Below are 21,124 nucleotides of genomic sequence, written 5' to 3' on the forward strand. Positions count from 1 at the left end.
GCTCGTCCATTGCTAAGTCTTTCTGTGTTGTCTCCTAGATCCTGTAGATGCATTTGCGTCAGCAACCTTTTCAACTAAGGAACCTAAAGGTTTCAAAGGCAACGGCCATATGCAAATGTTCAACTCTTATTAGCAATAAGAAGTGGATAAAAAGCCCACCAAGAACTTTATAAGCCTATGTTGATAATAAGTGGAGCCAAAACATCCTGGATAATAAGCCCACTAAGAACTTTATATTCTTACTTTATTTGAGAGAGAGAGAGAGAGAGAGAGAGAGAGAGAGAGAGAGAGAGAGAGATGAATTATCGTCCACGGAGGTCAGATATGACCTATGGGACAAAAACAAAACATTACATTATCTCTTTTGAAGTGAAGGCGTTGGATACAGATCAGTTAGGGACTGAGGGTCCATCAAGGGGGAAGGAAATTTAAAAAAAAAAATCAAGAGCGAAACCCTAAGGGGGGTCAAGTGGAGGGGGAGAGGTAATTTGACTCTAACTTATGTATACAATATGAAACATTCATGGAAGCATAGTTTTAATATGATAAAAAAATGATAGACTCATATTTGATCTCTAAGGACCCACAGGAAGGATTTCTTTTAAAAATAGAAGTTTATACAATACGTTGCAATTTATTGTTGAGCTTAAATAAGTATTTATAGAAATATTATAGAAGATTCACAACTCTACTACATACCTAAAAATGGTATTTTCAAAAAAGTATGAGGCAACTTAAGAAATATTTGACCTACATTGATGACTTAGTGAAACTAACTGCAATTTGAAAAACTATTCCCTTAAAGAGATGGGCATGGAAATGTGTTAAGTATGGAGGTCAATTTACCCTTATAATTCTTATTTTATAAAAGCACATTTGTAAGACTCCCATAATGAGGAGAAGCCATTGTACATGAGATGAATCACTCACCAAAAAACTAAAATGACTCGACCAAAAACCAAAAATCAATCCTTGTTCTCGAACTTTGTCGGAATATTCTCCTTTATCGTAACATATTGATCGGATTGTGGCAAAAAAATTGGACTTTTCCATGCAAGGCCATGTTCCCTGGGAAAATTATGGCCAAATCAGGCAACTTTTGCACTGAAGAACCGTGCTGGGGGTTCTTGCGAGACACAAGGGGCCCAGAACTAGCCACGTGCACTAGGCGTGTGGTCAAACATGGCTTTTGCACGTTGTGGTGCATGGGGCTCGGTCTGGGCCCCCTGGGTCTCACAAGACCCCCCAACATGGTTCTTCAATGCAAAAGTTTCTTGATTTGGCCATAATCTACCCTGAGAACATGGCCTTGCATGGAAAATTACGACTTTAGGTTCCAAAAATGTAGCATGTAATTTGAACATGGTGCAAAAAAATCCCCATACTTCGATGAATCCGACAAGTCCCCAATGCAACACATTATTCTAATTTTTTTTCCAAGTGACGTCATTTTCCCAGATCGGTAGACTTCTGACAAAGAGGGTACACAAGACTAGACCCTTAGTGAACATGTCAAAGAAAGTTTAAAAAGAGGAAGAATACTACGACTCAAATCACAAAGGAACAGACAATCCTAGAGAGTGAATAGAAAAGTACAAGAACAACGTCCTTGCATGGAAACGACAATCACCTCCTCCCCCACCACCAATGAATAAGAAGAATAGGAAATGGAGAGTCATCATAGTGGATTTGCATGACATACAAAAATATTAAAAGAGTATGAAAGCCATATTTCCCAAAGCTCCATACTAAAGGCTGGGGCATGAAATAATTAATAATTTTGCTTATACTAACAAAGTCCAACAGTCTTTGAAATGCCATGACAAAAAGAAATTGATGACCTTTTATCACCATTGCATGAAATGTGAGTAGATGGAGGTTTAGAACCTCGTCTATCACCTCATCTCCCTCTAGTACTTCATCTATGCCGTTTGCCGGGTCTGGGTCCTGTAGGAGCACGAGTATCATTGATGACCCTTCATGCTCATTTATATCTTCAACCTCCCTATCTCTCTCCTCAACAAAGATTACGGGGTATTCTTGCTTGTTTTTTCCTTTGTTCTTATCCCTCTTCGTGTACTCAAGCACTAGAAAAGCTAGGCCCATGTACCAATTAAGAAATTGGATACTTGAACACCCCTTGCCCAAGTCGATGAGACCATCCTGATCATCTACCTTGTAGTCCATCTTTGCAAGCCAGAAACACTTATGGTCCTTGTGAAAAGCTTCAAGCTCTTCAGGAGAGAGTTTGTTTTTGCCTTTGTAAACTCCATTCTCCTTGGACAGATTGTTGTTGTTGTTGGTAGTGCCTTGGGAAGAATTTTGAACATTGGTTTTCCCCTTTGCATCATTTCTATTTTTGTTTTCCATGGGCTTGACATTCTGCCTAGCCCCTTGATGGAAATTGATGCGTGAAGCAACCATGGTGTGATGGATTACTTCACTAACAGTACCAGGCTGTTGAGAGTTGATGTATTTGGCCATCTCTTCAGGTAATCCCGCACAAAATTGTTGCCTTTGCTCGGAAAAGTCTATCTTTTGAAAGACAGTAGCCTTGAGATGTAAATCCCAAAGCTTGTCTACATACTTTTCTACATACTTGTGGATAGACTCATGAGAAAGAAGCTTCAATCTACGCCATTCAGTAAGCACTTTGTCCTTTGCATCGCTTGCAAGGAATTGCTTCATGATGGAAACTCGTAGAGTTTTCCATGTCTTTGGGGCTTCACCATTGCCACGAAGGCTAGCCCACCATTGAAGAGCTGATTTTTGGAAGTGCATAGCTACATGGCATAGCTTCGAGGATTCTGTGAAGCCCTCGTCTCCAAAGGCCGCATAAAATTGCTGGATGAAGGCCAACACTTTGTCGGTAGCACCAAAGGTGCCATCATAGGTGAGAAAAGAGATACTCTTTCCCCCCTTCTTGAACTTCTTTAGCTTTTGTGACCTTCTCCATACAGGAAACGATTTGCGATCTCCTCCCCTCTTGTATTCTCTAGAAGAATAGCCATAGCTTTCGACGGAAGAGGAGGGAGGTGAAGAAGAAGGAGAAGAGGGTGACCTCTTCCTAGCCCTTTTCTTCCTTTGTTTCCTCTCTTCCCTTTTGGAGTGACGAGGAGAAGAACTATGTGTTGATATTTTCCTCTTGGGAGGAGTGGGCGATCATCTAGACCACCGTTTTCGTGGAGCCACATCTTCAGAGGAACTTAAACTTTCATTGCTTTCTTGATCTTTGGATTCCTCCTCTTGAATGGGAGAGAGTCTTATTTTGGGGGTCTCTCTCTCTCCTCTTGGAGAGGAAGGGAAATTCCATAAGCACGAAGTTGTTGAGTAACTTCGGCTTGTAAAGCAGGGTTGCCCATAGTTTGCTGCAACCTAGTGACGAGATAATTCACAAACATGGGAGCATCATCATTAGCACCTTCATGTGCAAAATCAAAGCTATCAATGTTCATTCTACTCTCTTGATTATTGTCAGCCATGTTAACAAAATTATGTATGTACTTAGTGTATGCTTTGGCAATTCAAAACCTTAGTTGCCACTCCTCTTAGCCTTTGAAAATTGGTTGTTAAGTATCTACACCCACAGCTCGAAGTGGTTAATTATAGAGAATAGAGGAGTAGGTCTAACATAGCAGAGTTTCCAAGGGCTAGCTCCTTTCGGACTTCTTATGTCTCAATAATGGTAAAGCCATAGGCAAGTCTAAAAAGACTCCTTTATTAAGTCCAAAGCTCCCGAGGTGTGCACCATATCCCACATAGTGGGCTCAACAAAACCGATAATAGATCCCACTTCCACTTACCCTAATATAATTAACAACATCAACCATTTATAGGCTACTTAAGGACCTCTCTTCTTAAGCAAGAAAAGAGAAACCAAATGCTCTGATATCAATGTAATGGAATTGGCCTATTTAACTTGAGAGTAGCAAAAATTAATGAGAGTACTTCTAAGAAATGACTTTGTGAGCATAGCGGGTGAACATAATTGAAGATAGCAACATAATCATAGCAATTAGTTAACTTGGCATGAACAATACTTTTGCAAGAGAGAGAATTTAGAAACATGACAACACTTGAGGCACAGATTTATGTGGAGCCGGTCCCCTTTCCAATAGGCATTTGTATTATGATTTTTCCCATTAAGAGAGAATTGTTACAATACAATCTTTGTGTTCCTTGTGACATAGGTGATGCAATGAATATGGAAAGCTTCATGTATCACAAGCATAACATAAACTTGAAGAAAGCTTTAACTATCCCAAGCCTCAGTCCCAAGACCTCAAACACCTTCGAAGGTGGAGAGAGCTAGCAAGAAATGAGGTAGGGAAGAGGAAGAAGAAACATTTCATAGGAGAAAGCATAGTTCCTCACTTATCATAACTCTTCTTGCTAGCATACATAATAGCATAGTAATGAAGAAGAAGGAGATGGCAAGCTTAAGCGTTGAAGCATGGCTCTTGGTTGGATTTGCACTCCATAGCCAAGAGTGTTGGTGTAGGCTCTCAACCTCTACTTGCTTGGAGAAGGAGAGGGAGCTCTTGCACTTTGCATAACACACAATGAGAGTGTTTGTGAGTGTGTGTGGGTGAGATACCCCGTAAGCAACCCCCTAGCTTCCTTGGGTCGACCCCCCCTTATAGATCATGCTTGAAGCTCATTGGACCCCTCAGGCCTAGCCAATCACAAGCAAGAGGCATTACAAGCAGCAGGGGTAGCCTTGGGACAAGTGTACCCCTTTCTCCTTTGAGAGAGAGGACTTGATAAATGCAAAATCAATTAATTAAATATCCTAAATTATCATTGGACCGCTTGGGTGGAAAACCAATAGGCTTCAGGCACACCATGAGGGCAACATGAGGAGGAACTTGACAAGTGTCCCTTCTGCTTTCTTTGTACCATGCATGCCTAGTGTGAGTGTGTGGGTGTTCTCTCTCATCCCCCCTCATGTAGGGCTCACCCCCTCCTTGTAGGGATTGAATATTTGACTTTTTGACACCTCAAGCCCCTCATGCATAGGCCCAGTTCCCACCACAAGCTTGGCCCTTAAGCACTTTAAGCTTGGGATGGGTTCTCACCTCAAGTAAAACCCTAGCATCTCAAGCATGTCAAGCACCTCAAGCATCTCAAGCACCTCAATCATCAAGCACCTTAGTCATCAAGCATGACAAGCAGGACAAGAACCTCGAGCTGGGTCGGGTTCCCGCCTCAAGCTCAACCCTAGCTTACCTAAGGTCAAAGGACTTTTACACACATTATTGGAGGTCTTCATTGAAGCTAATCCTAAGGTCTTATGATCCATTGGTTAGCCTTGCTCTTTGATAGACCATCTCTCATTTGGGCCCCTTTTCTATTGGTCTCGTGCTGAGATAGATCTATAAGCACATCTCAATATCTTAACCCTTGTTCCCGTTTATGCTCCCACATTAAGTGATTAGTTTAATATGAGAAAATCATTTGGGTTGGTTAGATATTAGTTTTTATGAGGACAGAAGATGTGGAAGCAGCGGGTCATCCATGGGCCATGGTCCTCAAAGGTAGTTGAGGCTATGTTGGGATCTTGTCAAATGCTGTCAAAGAGTATCATCATGGGCTTATACACAAGGCTGATGTTTTTTCCTAGCCACTACTTGCAAACATTGGAAGAAACCTTCTTCACTGAATTTTTTGACGTCAAATAATCCATCTTCAACCCACTAACCAAAGACCTTCAAGCAAGGTAAATTTCTTATCAAAATCAATTGGTTTCAAATCCCTTGGCGTACATTGTGGGAGCCAAAGCAAGGGGAACAAGGTTTAATAGAGCTCTCAACACACTTGATGCCAAAAAAATTGGAGACTTTGATTAAACAATGTTGAGGGCGAGCATTATCTAGGAGGGCAAAGACCCCTTCTAGATTATTATCCCTTGTAAAAGATACAATCTAATAGAAAAATTGGCAAGGTCCATTTTTTATTTGTAATCTGTAAAAGAGAATTCTCCTTATATGAAGTTATACCCCCCATGGGAATGGAACCTAAGGACATTTTTTAGTAACCCTAAGTATAAATAACAATTTTGTAAAAGTAATTTAAAAGAGTTCTTTCTGAAGAGATAACGCTATGTGAGAAGGAGGCTTCTTGGTGCAATCTTGTAATCAACGTATCTCCTTCATTGGTAATGAGAATCAAGTTCCTACTATTACATCTTGTTTCTCTCCTCTTGTTCTTTCATTTGAATGTATGTATTGTCAATTTTGTTTAAGTTTGAGACTATAGACTCACTGTTTTGATGCTATAATTTAGTGTAAATGCAATTTTTTGCTGGGAGATTAGTCTTAGGGAATACGTGATCCTATTAGACCACTTTTTTTCATGTTTTGCACACTTTCAAATCCATGAGCTATAATTTAAGAAATGAGTTTGTAGGGTTCAGATAGGTTCTATTAGTCCTTGCCTATGGGGTCCTAAAGTTTTGGGGCATTCCGAGCTCATTGATTATGTTGGTAGGAGCGAGGACTGAGTGTGTGTGACTATGTGAGTTGATTCCATGGTTGCACTATAGTGCTTCCCTTATTAGAGTAACTCCATTAGGTCTGATATACTCAATGTGTATCCATGCTCCATCTCAATTGCTTCCCTGAGTATTGACATAGAGTGTGTTAGTGCCAAATAGCCATGCTATAGATGTCCGTCATAGCGATCCATTAACCACCTATAAATAGTGGTTGATAGTTGTTCAAGGGGCTGTAAAATTGTCATGAAACTTGCTTTGAAAGTGACCGAGCTACCCTTTAGAGAATTTGAAGTAGCATTTTATTACTTGAGATATCTTATTTGCGCTTGAAAGCCACTCTTAGCACGTGGAAATGCTCCCATGTATTTGAAGTGCATATCAGCATTAGCAGTGCTCCTATGCATTCAAAGTACTGATCACCATTTCAAAATAATCCTAAGATTAGGATAGGGCTTTCCGACACCTCAAAAGTGCTTTTGACTTATCATAAGTGCATTGAAGGCCTTTGAGATATACTAAGAGACGTTCTTAAAAGTGCTAAAATGTGCTTAGAAGTGCACAAAAGTGCTAAAAAATGCTCAAGAGTGCCTTGAAGTGCTTTGATTGCTTTGAATAGCTTCTTGGGGGTGCGATTTACAAAATTCTCTGTATAACACTTCATCAAAGTATAATAAAAAATCCCCTTTACACATCTTGAGGATTGGATTAAGACTACCCCCCCCCCCCCCCCCCCCCCCCCAATAAACTTGTGTATTTTTTTGGAAAATTGATTTACAATGCCCCTCTTGTAAGTTTTAAACTGTAATTGACATGAACTTAAAATTACCGTCCTATAAAACACACATGATGCACCTACATACCTATAAGGTGCACCCCGAAGGAATGGCTTACTCTGCTTTGAATTTCTTAGAAGTGCCTAAGTGTTTAGTCGTGCTAAAAAGTGTCGGAATGTGCATAGATAAGTGCTTAGAAGTGCTTCATGGTGCATAGTAGTGCATATAACAGCTTGGAAGTACTTGAAATGAAATGATTAAAAATGCCTTACAAGTGCTTTAAGTGTTCATGATGAGTATCAAGAAGTGGCTAGGCACTTGATCATGCAAGAAAAGCTCTTTGAAGTGCTTTGGGTAGAACTATGCTTAGAAGTGATCATATATGTACAAAGAAGTGCTTAGAAATGATTTGGGGCTGAAATGTAAGTCTATGTTCTTAGAAGTGCCAAAGTGTGCATAGAGAGAAGTGTTTAGAAGTGCTTTGGTGATATTAAAATTGCTTGTGATTGCTTAGAGCTTGTAAGAGCTTTCATTTTTTGCTTGTGACCTGGAGGGGCCCACTTTTTAAAAATACTGATAGCATGTGCATTCAAGAGGTATTTATAAAACCCCTCTACACACACACACACACACACACACACACACACACACACACACACTCACTCAGTCACTTACACTTCACCGTGAATGAAAAGGCCTTTTTTCTTTCATAACCCTATAACTATTTTTGAAAAGTTCATTGTTTAACACCTCTTGTACATATAATTTTGTAACTCTTTGTAATACAGAAAACCCCTAAAGTGAGTTCACATGCTACACTTACATTTTTTTAAGTGGCTTGTCCTTGTCCTTGTCCTTGAAGAGATTTGATGTGATTCTCAATGAAGTTGTGTAATACTTGATTCCTTATATGCCTTGACTAAAAAAGTAGTCCTTGATCTTATGGTGTCAGAGGTGACTATGAAGAGGAGTAATGGCTCCTTCATGGAGGATGCAATTACTTTTTTGAAGCAAGAGGGTAGAGCACTTCTAGGGTAAAGGAGACAGTTTAGAGACAAAAAGATTTGACCTCTGAGTTAGACACATATCCACCCCCAATTTAGAGACAAAAAATTGGAATATTCTTATAATCTTGTTTATGTGTCATGTTGTGATTTGCTAAAAAGTGTATCATTGCTTGGCCTTGGGTGTCTCTAATGCTTCAAAAAGCGTGAAAAGACGAACTTTTTTAAATGGAGCATTTAAACAAAATCTAAAAAATATTGATTTTGATATCATTTGATTTGTCTTTTTATGATGAATCTTGTGTAATGTGTAAATTTAAAAAATGATTAGATTTGCAAAATCCCCCCCGACAAATACCAGTTTTCCACAAAACGCCTCTAAACTGGCTCCTTTACCCTAGTCCCTCCCCCTCCTTCTAAATCCATTAGCACTAACATTGCTACAATCATTGGTGAAGGAGGTGCTACCTCTGGTCATATGATTTTTGAGAGATCACATGGCATGAGTGTTTTACCTGCCATGTATCCACAATTGTCATCTATTTTACTTTGCAATTATCTATGCTACACTGACAACATGCACTGCCAAGAGCTATGAAATTGAGATACATGCTATCATGGGGTGTTGGGAACTTGGAAATGAATAGGAGGAGCATATAAGTGAGATTCTTACTTCCTTGTACAAGGAGCATCTTTCTTGGGATACTAGTTGCATGTTTGCAAATGTTGAGGTAGGGACTAGGAACTCAATGATGCCCGATGAGGGTGAGCATGAATTTCATATTCACATAATCATGTGTTTTTTCTTGCAATCACAATGTTAATTAACAAAATTTTCAATTCGTAACTCTTCACATTCACAAAAAATGACCATGTGACCTAAAGGCTACCGGATGGTCCGCTCATTTTTGTCCACTGGGCAATAGCCGTGGCCCTCTTGAGCCCTACACGATACAGCCCTATCTCTTTAGGTCCTCCATGAAACATCAGAGGTCCTCTAGGCAGCATCAAGGGCCCTTTGAGAAACATTACTACCTCGACAAAAGTGATATGTAGGAAAGAAGAAGAAGCAAAATAGCATAAAATTGGTGTAATGATGAGGAGCACTCCATTCCAACAATAGAAATGAACCCCCAACACTTGCAACACCCAAACCCTTTATGAGGATGATTCCTACTCAAACCTGTTTCCAAGTGATGGATAGACACCCAGGGGAGGTAATTAGTTGTAAAATACAAGTACACTGGTGTAGTGATGAGAAGCACTCCATTCCAACAATAGAAATGAGCCCAAGCACTTGCATCACCTATACCCTTCGCAAGAATGCTTTCTACCCAAACCTGCTTCCAAGGATAGACACCCGGGGGGGTAACTATACGTGGACGTTCTTATAGGGGAAAAAGGCACAAAAAAATTACATGATAAAGCTCAAGGAGGATAAACTAAAGTTTTAGCTCTAGTAAGGAATCTAGAGAGTTTGCCAAAAGGGGTGTCTGAGAGGATGGGACATTGTTTATATAGGCCCTTCCAAACTTGGCACCTCTTTGAAAATTTGGAGGGATTGTCGAGATCACCAAGCTACTAAGGGGGACCACTAGGGCCCACCAAGAAAATCAAATATCTCAGCGGACAAACATGAACTTTCGGTTTCAGGAGGTCAATGTGAATTTGATGTTATTAACACTCCCATGGGGTGTTAATAACATGGCTTATTACCACTTCGCACTTCACGTGAAGAATGAAATTTCATTTCAAGGAGAATGAAGACATCCTTAAGGGGAAAACTATTTCTATAAGCCTACAAGGAAAATTGTTATAACTTGATCACTCTGTTTAGTATAGCTTATGGTAAGTATAATTATGGTTTTGGATCTTCACATGTTCTCCTCTCCTATTGTTACCATATACATGTGGTAGTTATGTGTGTGAACACACTTAGGACCACCGAGGCATTTTTTCCCTCATTAGGAGGTTTTTCCCCCCGTGCATTGTATATACGCGCATCAAGAAGAACCTTTTGTCTCTATCTGCACTTGCTAGACTTGGACTTGTTGCAAACTTTGTGGATGACAGATGTACAATTCACAATCTCAGTTTTGATGATGAGATTGTTGCATCAAGCATTTTATGCAGTGGGCTATATAAGCTCACTTTGTATGACAAGTGTGGGAAAAATTTTGCAAATGCACTTGTGGATTCTAAGGCTATTTTAGATGCAAAACTTTGGCATGCACGTTTTGGGCATGTGAATTTTTTCAGTTTGCTGCATTTGCAAAAATATGATATGGTTGCTTCTTTGCCGCCTCTTGAAGCACCTCTCAAACATGTTTGTGAAGGCTGTATTTTGGGTAAGATGCAGCATTCTAAGTTTCCAAAGGATGGTTTAATTAGAGCCACCTGAAGGTTGCAGCTTGTGCATAGTGATGTTTGTGGTCCGATGCAAAATCTATCCTTGGGCAATTACCTTTACTTTGTAACTTTCATCGATAATTACTCCAAGCATGCATGGGTGTTTCCAGTTAAAGTAAAGTCTCAAGTGTTTATGTCCTTCATCTGGCTATGGCTGAAAATATCTCAAAATGTACTATGGGTACCCTTTGTTCAGATCGAGGGGGGGAGTATATGCCTCATGAATTCAATGCATTTTTGGCTAGTCGCGGAACAAAACGCCAACCATAAAGGTCTCAAAAAATGGTGTTGCTAAGAGGAAAAACATGTCACTTACGGAAATGGCACGATGTATGGTCAAAAGTCAAGCTTTGCCACATTTGTTTCGGCTTGAGACCATCATGTGTGCCACTTATGTAGTCAATAAGTGTCCTAAAAAAGCTTTGTTGCCTACGACTCCTTATGAAGAATGCTCACCTTCTATTGAGCACATGCACATTTTTGGTTGTTTGGCTTATGCTTTGGTGCCACAAACACAACATAGAAAATTGCATGATAAGGCTATCAAATGCATTTTTGTTGGTTATAGTGATGAAAGAAAAGGCTACAGGTTGTATCATCCGCAAAAAAAGTGTATCTTGGTTTCACAGGATGTTGTGTTTGTAGAAGATTCTATTCAACACTTGTTGTCATGTACTAGAGACAATAACGTAAGCTCACAAGACATTTATGACACTTTAACGTTGCCACTTTTTAATGGTGGAATTTTGAATGTAAATTCCAATGAGGTAAATGTACAGCCTATGGGGTTTTCTGAAAATGTTATAGATCAGCCTATTACTTACATGATGTACTTAATGAGGAAAGGGCTGAGAATGAGCAAGCTAGAGGTATGCGAAAATGGCAAGTGCATACTTTTCATGACAGTAAATTGGATGCACCTTTGTCTTGTTGTACTCGTTCAGGTTCTTGCCATACATCTTATGCATCAGATTATTATGCTTTGGCTGTGTCTAGCTTATGTGATGTTGAGGAACCTCTATCTTTTGATGAAGCACAAAATTCAAAAAATTGGATGGCTTCCATGCGATCAGAATATGATTCACTTATAGAAATTGACATATGGAATTTATGTGATTTGCCTCTTGGCAAAAAGGCCATTGGTACAAAGTGGGTTTACAAGTTGAAACGCAACCTATGTCATTAGATGTTGTCATGGGGAAGAGTGAGCTTGAAAGTTGGGATTATAGCTACTCATGCCACTTCCCCCCTCAAATTTGTGGAAGTTTTTGTTGAAGATCAACATCTAGCAAGTGGCTTTGGTAGGTCTCGCAAAGGATAGCAATGCTAGGAAGGGATTTGAGTGTGAAGAGGAGAAGGTGGAAACTAGATTGGGAGAGATGCTATAATTCCTTGTAGTGGAGATACAAAAGAAGCAAAAAAGGTAGCAAGAGGATGCCAAGTTTAGCAACCCCCAAAAAGTACTAAAATAGACCCCTTAAAACTCGAACAGGCAAGAAGCTTTAGCTTCTAATAGCTACGCATTTCATTGTCATGCTTTTGTACTTCTTACCTACATTATAATATGTCTTTTGTTTAAGTTTCTTTATCGTTCCTTTGTAGTGCGTGACACTTCTATTTTTTTGACTTTCTTCTATATTGTGTAATTAAAATGCACTCAATATTTAAGATATAGGCAGATAGTAAACACTATGCTTATATGGTACAAAACTTGTTGCTTTCATGTCTCATGCCCCTTGGTAGTCCCTGTGGACTTCAACAACATTCACAATGTGGGCAAGATGTCCACGCTGCCAAATGTGTCCATACTTCATTTTATGCATATAAAGCGGGATGAAAATGTAAACTACTACCAACAAAACTATCTCAAAATGATGGAGAGGTGTTCTTGCTTGTTCTGAGACGGGCTTCATAGGGATTTTTATGGAGTTATGTAGCAATAAAAACCTAGACAAGTGCATGGAAAAGTGCTTGGCTTCGGCCAAGAGGTGCTTGCGTGGGCGGATGTCACAAGAGATGTTCACACCCCCCCTCCCTCCCCCCCCTGCCCCAAGCTCACAACTTTCAGACTCATGTTACAAGAAATACTTTAATGATGCTGCTAATTGTAAGATCTTGCCTAGTTTGCAAAAGCAAACTGAGAGGCAATGGGAGACCTTTTGGCACAAATTTGTTTGGAAGCAGCTAGCTTCTAAGGAGAGAGAAAGGAGTGTGAAGGCCTGCCCATTTGATGCGAGAAGTACCCATTTGGACTCTCAAAGGGGCCCTATAAGGAGGTTTGACTTTGCATCTCTTGTCCAAAGTGGGCAACCCGGTGAAGTACATAAACGCTTTGTCAAAACCATATTAACCAACATATCATTGGAAAGATCTTAGAAAGTAGGTTCTAAATGCCCAATCTCCTACAAATTTGGAGTTGATTTGTAGAAGTTATGGCCTCCACACTAAAGCTGAAATGTGGGGAGAGATTCCGTTTATAAGATGGAGTTGTCACATCAAAAAATGGAATCTTTTAGAATATAAAGAATTTAATGGCATGCTATATATCAATGGATAGATCTCGATGAGTACGTTCTAAATCCAAAAAGGTCCAACAAGTTTTGATTTCATTTGTAAAAAGATTACATGCAACCCATTTTGGACAAGAGGGAGAAAGTCAAAGTTCTTATAGGACCCCTTTGAGAGTCCAAATTTTCCCTAATGATCTGGGACTAGGACGTATGTAATCTAAGAGTGAAGGTTGGGCACAAGATCGATGTTCCTAAGTTGCCTCATAAGCCCCCTCTTTTAGTATGACTAGCATGTAGGACATGTAAAGCCAATTTGTAGCAAACTGACAAATGAGTCTTTCTTTTTTGGGTTTTAGTGCTATTTCTTCTCATGTAAGCAGGGTAGTGATTTTTAACAAATGCCCATGATTGTGATTCAAAGTTGTTTGAAAATTTTGAATTTGATAGTTCATTTAGGTCTCTTGATAGTGCCTTCAAGTGCCTTGAAAGCACTTTAACATTGCTTTGATAGGGCTAGAAGTACTTTGAACGTGCCTAGGAAGTGCCTTCATGTGCTATGAAAGTGCAACACATTGCCTTGAATTGTAAAGATGCTCAAAAAGTGTTTAGAAAGCACTTGGAAGGAGCTTAAATATAGTTTAGAAAGTTCTTTTAGTGCTTAAATGTGCATAAAAAGTGTATTAAAGTGCTTCAAAAGTCTCAATCATTGTCTTGCCTCTTATGAAGACCATTGGTCTTTGATGATGCTTGGAAAGTACTTGAAGGTTCTTGTTTGAAAGTGATTGAAAGTGCTTAAAAGTGCATAGAAAGCGCTTTGAGAGTACTTTGATGGCATTTGCGAGTGCTTATAAAGTGCTTTATAGCTGCTTTAAAAGTGATTCATAGTGGTTGGAACTACTTGAAAGTGTCTAAACATGCTTGCAAGCACTTGAAAGTACTCTAGCTAGAAGCAGACACATAAATTATACAAGGGTAAGAGTGGAAGGACAGCTCAAGGCCACTGAAACTTGTAAGTGTAGAAGGCTTGGACACATAGATAAAAAAGGATTACAAGTTATTGTCATCAAGCATGCTAGTATAGATGTGTTCACATACATCATTGATTAGTTGACACCATCCAGGAAACTGCAAGCATCTAACCTTATATGAGTAAATAAGTGTTGGGGCATGCTATTCAAAAGGACATAGATACCGTCTCATCCACCAAGGGGTGTACGTTTCAAAACCCCCTATATTATGTGCATTCAAGGGGTAATTAAAAATCCGCTTTTTAATCATAAATGAATGCATAATGACCCCTTAAGGATTTTAGGATTTTTTCCAAAATGGAACATAAAAATCCTTTCCATTAATCATTAGAAAGACCAAACAATGCATGCGTGCCACATCAAAAATAGTGGACATCGAGGCAACAAGAGCGAAATGCATTCATGGCATGTGTTTGTATAACTATGCGAAGAGTGCGTGATCCAACGTTCTTTCCTCAGTGACTTACATGATTAACTCCTTGGCCTATAGAGCTCTCTGCGTCCCTATTGTCAACACAACTTACTGAGAGCACATTGCCTTCACCAATTCCTTCATCTTTGCCAGCATTTGCTATGCAACCAGAGATGCTGCAATGTTCTTGCTTCAATTTTCCATTTCCTCAAGGGTCCTTCACACGGTATAGAGATGGGCAAGCATAAGCAATTAATGTCAAAAACCATGCAAGCAAAAATTGATGTTCATGCTGCAGAGCTTTATTAAGTCCAGTTGAGCAATAATATTCAGTACCCCATCATAGAATCGGGAAGTATATCTTCCATCAGAGTGAAAGGTCACTGCTCAAACTATGGGGTATGGAGGTGGTATTGGAAGCCATCAAGATCAACTTTGATGCAGAGATTATCTAGCAGGTCATAGACACGTTCAACCTAGCTATGGGTACTGCTGAGATCAATGCAAGACCAATGCACGCAACAACAACATTACTTTCTCATGTGTTGCACCTATCATTTTCAACCAAGGAAAAATCCTGCTCAATTGAGGAAGTCACGAATTTTTTGAAAGAGGAGAATCACACAAAGAAGAAAAGGAAAATTGGAGGCCAAGGTATTCCAGTATCAACCTTGGAATTCAAATCAACATACATGTTTGTAGCGGAGGCGATAAGTTTGAAAAAAAATCCCACTTATGTGTGAGAAAGTTTTTAGTATGTTTCTAGCCAAAATTAAGAATCCCAAAGCGGATATCAATTTTAGCACTTTTTTGCATAATAGTCTGATGCAACAATCTACAAAAGTGAAAACTCAAAATTTGTTTAAAGCATCATGGTATACACGATAGCTCTTATACTGGGCTACTTGTATTCCATGTCACATCAATCCTACCATTGCTTGGAAGAAAGCACACGTAGAAGGCACTGAAGATACTCATACTAGTGAACAAGGGACACAAGAGGGTCAGAGAATAGAATTGGCTCTAGTCGCACCGGGTTCAAAAAGGACCGTGGAAAAGTCAAAAGTGGGTACTTTAGAGCCAAAATCAAAGAAACAAATAGTATGAAATCTACCAGCCTAGTCTAAAGCCAAGTAGAAGCCAGAAACAAGATCAACTAATTTGAAGAAGTCACAATCTAGAGTTGGGTAGACCAAGGGGAGTTCTGTTGATAAAGCCATTGAACTACCCGGTACTCTGTGAGAGACTACTATAGACAAGGGGAAGGATTAAGTCCCATCCAGTGCATCAGAGAAGGCTATGGTAGTCCATACTCCTATTCATAATCCAGGGTTAGATTGGCTGCAAATAATTTAAAAGAAGCCTATGGTGGGCAATTTGGTGATCAAGACCCCTAAGCAACTCTTAGTCCCTACTAGACTTCTCTCATGGTATATGAAACTAATCAAAGTGACCATGATACTATCACTAATGGATTTCAAAAGAAGCCTATGGTGGGCAATTGGGTGATCAAGACCCCTAAGCAGCTCTTAGTCCCTACTAGACTTCTCTCATGGTATATGAAACTAATCAAAGTGACCGCGATACTATCACTCATGATGAATTTCAAAAGAAGCCTATAGTGGGCAATTGGGTGATCAAGACCCCTAAGCAACTCTTAGTTCCTATTAGACTTCTCTCATGGTATATGAAACTAATCAAAGTAACCACAACACTATCATTGATGGATGTCTAACCACAATTCACGCTGGGTGGAACACCATTGTAAATGCTATTGGCTAGATGATGGAAGTCCAAGGTTTTACTTCAACATCTAAATTAACTACTTTGAAGGCAAAACTAGAACAAGCGCGCCAATCCTAGGCTGAAGGATATAAAAGGGAATTGTTTCATCTAAAGGATTTGATTTGGCAACATCAAATTGATCAAGAGAATGATGCGCATATAATATCCATTCAACAGAGGAAGATTGATTAGTTAAAAACCCAAACTGCACTTCTGAAAGAAGACAAAAAGGAAGCTCTCAATGCGAGTAAGTCTTTAAGGGTCCCACTCAATCAGAAGAAAGATGCCTTAAGCTCTCTCCAAGGAATTTACAAAACTCTAAAACATTTAATTATCGAAAAATTCATCCATCAATCTTTGGTGGATATATCTGACCAAGATGGCAATTTGACCTTAACTTTGGAAGACCTAGTTGTCTCTTTAAGTTTGATTTGGATGCTAAATCTGAAAAGTACACAACCACATTGGTAACTCGAGCATTGATGGGTTACCTGAAGATTCAAGATGATGATGATGAAGACAAGGAGCAGAAGGAGGATGGGGCAGGTCCAAGACATAACAAGGGTGATTATGATGATGATGATAGTCCATCCTCTCCTCTAGCACCTAGTTTGGCCATGGGTGGTAAGCAAACTAGAACACACCACACACTAATGGGAAGGGTGGAAACCCTGCAAATCAGACCAAGAATCAAGAGGATCAAACCCAATCTAATCAAAGCGAGTAGCAGAACCAACAAGATTCCACCAGTCAACAAAGTGCTCAAGAGGTTTAGAGGTTGGCAAAGAGGAAAGGTATTCTGATAGATTTAGATCTAGATACAGGTCCAGATTAATCTACTAAATTGTTGAGCCTGAACAAGTACATGAGGAAGTAGAAGGCTACTCAAATCCAAGAATATTTTCATAATGAAACTGACTATTCAAATTTAGAATGTTTTGAGATGATTTATGTAGGAGCCAACAGGATGGTACAACAATGGCATATGATAAGCTATCATGAATAAAATACTTGCAGATTGCTCCTTCATCCTAGTGTTAGGGTAAGCCCACACTAGTGGAACCACATGGGAAAGATCCCTAGTCCACTAGGATGGATGAGAAGATGACATGGCCCAATAGGAAAAGGATGCAACCTCTATAACCAATGGATGTAAAGTACCAAGCCTATTTGAGAGGCTATTTTCTAATCAATCTTTGCACTTTGAGCTATCATCATTGTGTCTAGACTTACCTTTATGATTTTTCCCTAAGCTATGGCCTGACCCTAATTTCCATTTCTCTAACCCTAACCGTAGCATCATGGTGAGCTTAAGGCTTCATCCATCATAGCCTAGCTCACTAATGACACTTAGGGTAGATCACGCTTTCGCTTCCCAATTCTAACAAGTGGTATCAAAGCCGACGGTTTTCCACCTAGGCCTATAAATTTCTCTTGCATTAGTATTCTCAATTAATGGATTGTGATTAGTGGAATTTTGTTATTGTGAGTATTTTCTTTTTGGTGTGTGCTTTTTTTTCAATTAGGTTGCATCTTATCGTGTCAATTTTTTAGCTAACTTCCATAACTCTTGTTTTAGTCCGCATTGCATTTGTCAAGTTAAGTGTGCAGGAAGTGCTTTCCAAGACGCTTTCGTAGAGCCCCTAAGTGCCACAGTTACACATGATTGAGGCCTTCAATTATCTGTTCAAAATCCTTTAGTTTTCAGTTTTCTTTCGATTGCTCAAAGTCCTAGAGCTCTTTGTTTTCTTTCTATTTGTGTGTGTGTGTGTGTGTGTGTCTCTCTCGTGGATTACAAAAGCGATTTGCGTGTGTTGAATGGAGCCACTCTTAAAGAGATCATTTTGTGTTTTAGTGAATCAAGTCAAAGAGAAAGGGCCATCACACTTCTTGCTTGCCCGACATCCTCGCTACCTCCACCGCCATCCCTGATTTGCCCCCACTTGCCACTATTCTCAACATTCATTGAAACTTGCAGCCTCGGCTTCACTTGCTCCACACAAGAGCCAATAAATGCTAATCGTCATCAATCTCGCCCTTGTATCATTTGCTACTGCTGCTCAACCGAGTGAGCTCGCTCGCCATCAACATGGCTCGTCCTAGATCTCAAGCTCTCTGCCGACGTGGCAGGGAGTCCCGTCCATCTGCAACCGGATCAATTCCAAAGGGGTTAAACCCCCCCCCCGCCCCGCTTTAAACATTATGACCGTTTGAACAGGGGATTGCAATAGCCCACTATAATATGCTAGTGGTAGAGTAGTAGTCTCTCAGTGAGCACGCCCGTGTTCAAATTCCTCCTGTAGATGGATTGATAGGCAATGCTTTAAACATTTTTGTGTTTTGAGCATCGCGGGCATTGTGCTATGGGGGCGCCTGCAAAAATTTCAAGTGCCTAAATGTGACCCGCTGCACCGGCCCAGCAGGTCAATGTGCTTGCCACTTGGAAGCCTCTTAAGGATGCCACATCCTTCAGAGTCCAATATTTCGTGAGAGCCATTCAACATCGCCATTGCTCTTCTAGAAAAACTGACCTGCATCAACCTTTTGGTCGCGGTGCTTGTTTCATCAATTGCTTCAGTCCATCTGCTCCTCAACGACTTTCAAAGACCATTGCTCTGTATACTGCTCACTTGGAGCCTCGTCCTTAACTGTCGACTCTACCCACTCCTAGCCTAGCCTGATTTGCCACATTACAGAGCAAAGCTTGCCCCATCGGGGCTCATCAAAATCACCATCGGGCCGGCCTGCTCTCGGCAATACACAAGCTTCCCAATTCCAAAAACCGCTTCAGCCCACTCTGCTCACGAACCTGGCTATGTAGCCAGCTCATTAGTCCCATGCCACATCTCATGGTGCCTTACCTGAATCCCACAAGGTGGTAAGTTTCCTGTGCACGTTCATTCCACGAGCCAGCCGTGACCTGCACAATCTCGGCCAACAATTTTCAAAGGCTTATTATTATTTTGGCTTATATTTATTTTGAAAAAAAAAAAGCTTACAACCATTTAAGCCGGAGTTTCCACGAGCTTTAATCTCCTCACAAAGCTCCAAGCTAAAATCACAGAAATCATAGTCAATGGCACTCAATACAATGTATGACATATTCATGCACAATTAATGCACCATGTACATGGGTTTAAGACACTGCCTACACAATGTGTGTATGGTAAGACCGCCGCCCATAATCATGAGCACACACAGGAGCACTACGCATGAAATGTATGTGTATTTTACTCCATTCACCATAGAGACTGCATCCTCAACAAGCCAGACCGATGAAGAAGAACGACACGACTATATGAAAATGATGGCGATGATACATGACAAACTTCACAGTATGAATAACAAGATGAAGACAGTGAAGGGGGAAACAACGACAACCTCTCTTCTTCAATGAATTAAAACTTCATGAGATGAATTATTTTGTATTACCATAGGTCTATCTTGTGAGCCTAGGATGAGTACTATTAACCATAGGTGATGAATCCATTATGAGAACCGCCATGATGAATCATGTACTACACCTAGATGTATCAATAGAACCTTGGAGTACACTATGACATGAAATTATGACATTTTTGTATTTTGCCCCAAGCTTGGCGTAAGGGGGTGATTGTTAGGGTAAGCCCATGCTAGTGGCACCACATGGGAAAGATCCCCAGTCTACTAGGATGGATGAGAAGATGACATGGTCCGATAGGAGAAGGATGCAACCTCTCTAACCAATGGATGTAAAGTACCAAGCCTATTTGAGAGGCTATTTTTTTTTAGCAATCTTTGCACTTTGAGCTATCATCATTGTTTCTACACTCTACCTTTATGATTTTTCCCTAGGCTATAGCCTGACCCTAATTTCCATTTCTCTAACCCTAACCTTAGCATCATGGTGAGCTTAAGGCTTCATCCAACATAGAATAGCTCACTAATGACGCTTAGGGTAGAGCACGCTTCCGCTCCCCAATTCTAGCACCCACTACCATTCAATTGCTTGAGCAAGTTCCAGAATGTATGCTTTCTGCTGATGATGTGGTAGTCAGTCCTCGACTGCAATAGTCTCCCACTTTGAATTTATAGAGTTTTGCACTGCAACTTAAAATCCTACTAGGTAATTGACCATCGTATAACTGTATAAAAGCTATGCTGGTCAGGCTATAGATTGCCAAACATGTCTTGGATTAGAAAGTTAGAATGTTGCTAGAAAATAATGCTACCAACATCAACAGATCGAGGATCCAAAACTAGAATGAGACTACGAGAGCAAGAGATGGCTCTGAAAAGTTGAATTTCAAGAAGATGGTACTATAGAAAAATCAGATTGTCATGAATTTTATTGAGTTTGTTCCCGATTCTCCTATTCTTTTGTATGCTTTATAAATGAAGGATGAAGAATTGCCAAAAAATTTATATGCTCTCTATCCCAAGTACAATGAGCTAGCTGATTAGCAAAAGTACTTAAAAGAAAGTAGACCAGTTAAGAGAGCGGTATAGACACAACAAAGAAAATTTGGTTGCTTGGAAGAATATTCTCAATGACACGGAACAAAGAGCAACTATGTCTGACTTGAAAGATAATTTGCATCACTGCAGAGGGAGGATGAATCAGTGGTGGAAATAATTTTACTAACTAATGAGCTCCTTCAAGTCTCTGTCAAAGCTTTCAGAATACCAAAAAACGAGCAGACGAGTAAAGTCGCATTAGAGCCACAA

Source organism: Adiantum capillus-veneris, chromosome 25 (assembly GCF_014529385.1).
Source record: "Adiantum capillus-veneris isolate H3 chromosome 25, ASM1452938v2, whole genome shotgun sequence".
Lineage (NCBI taxonomy): Eukaryota > Viridiplantae > Streptophyta > Polypodiopsida > Polypodiales > Pteridaceae > Adiantum > Adiantum capillus-veneris.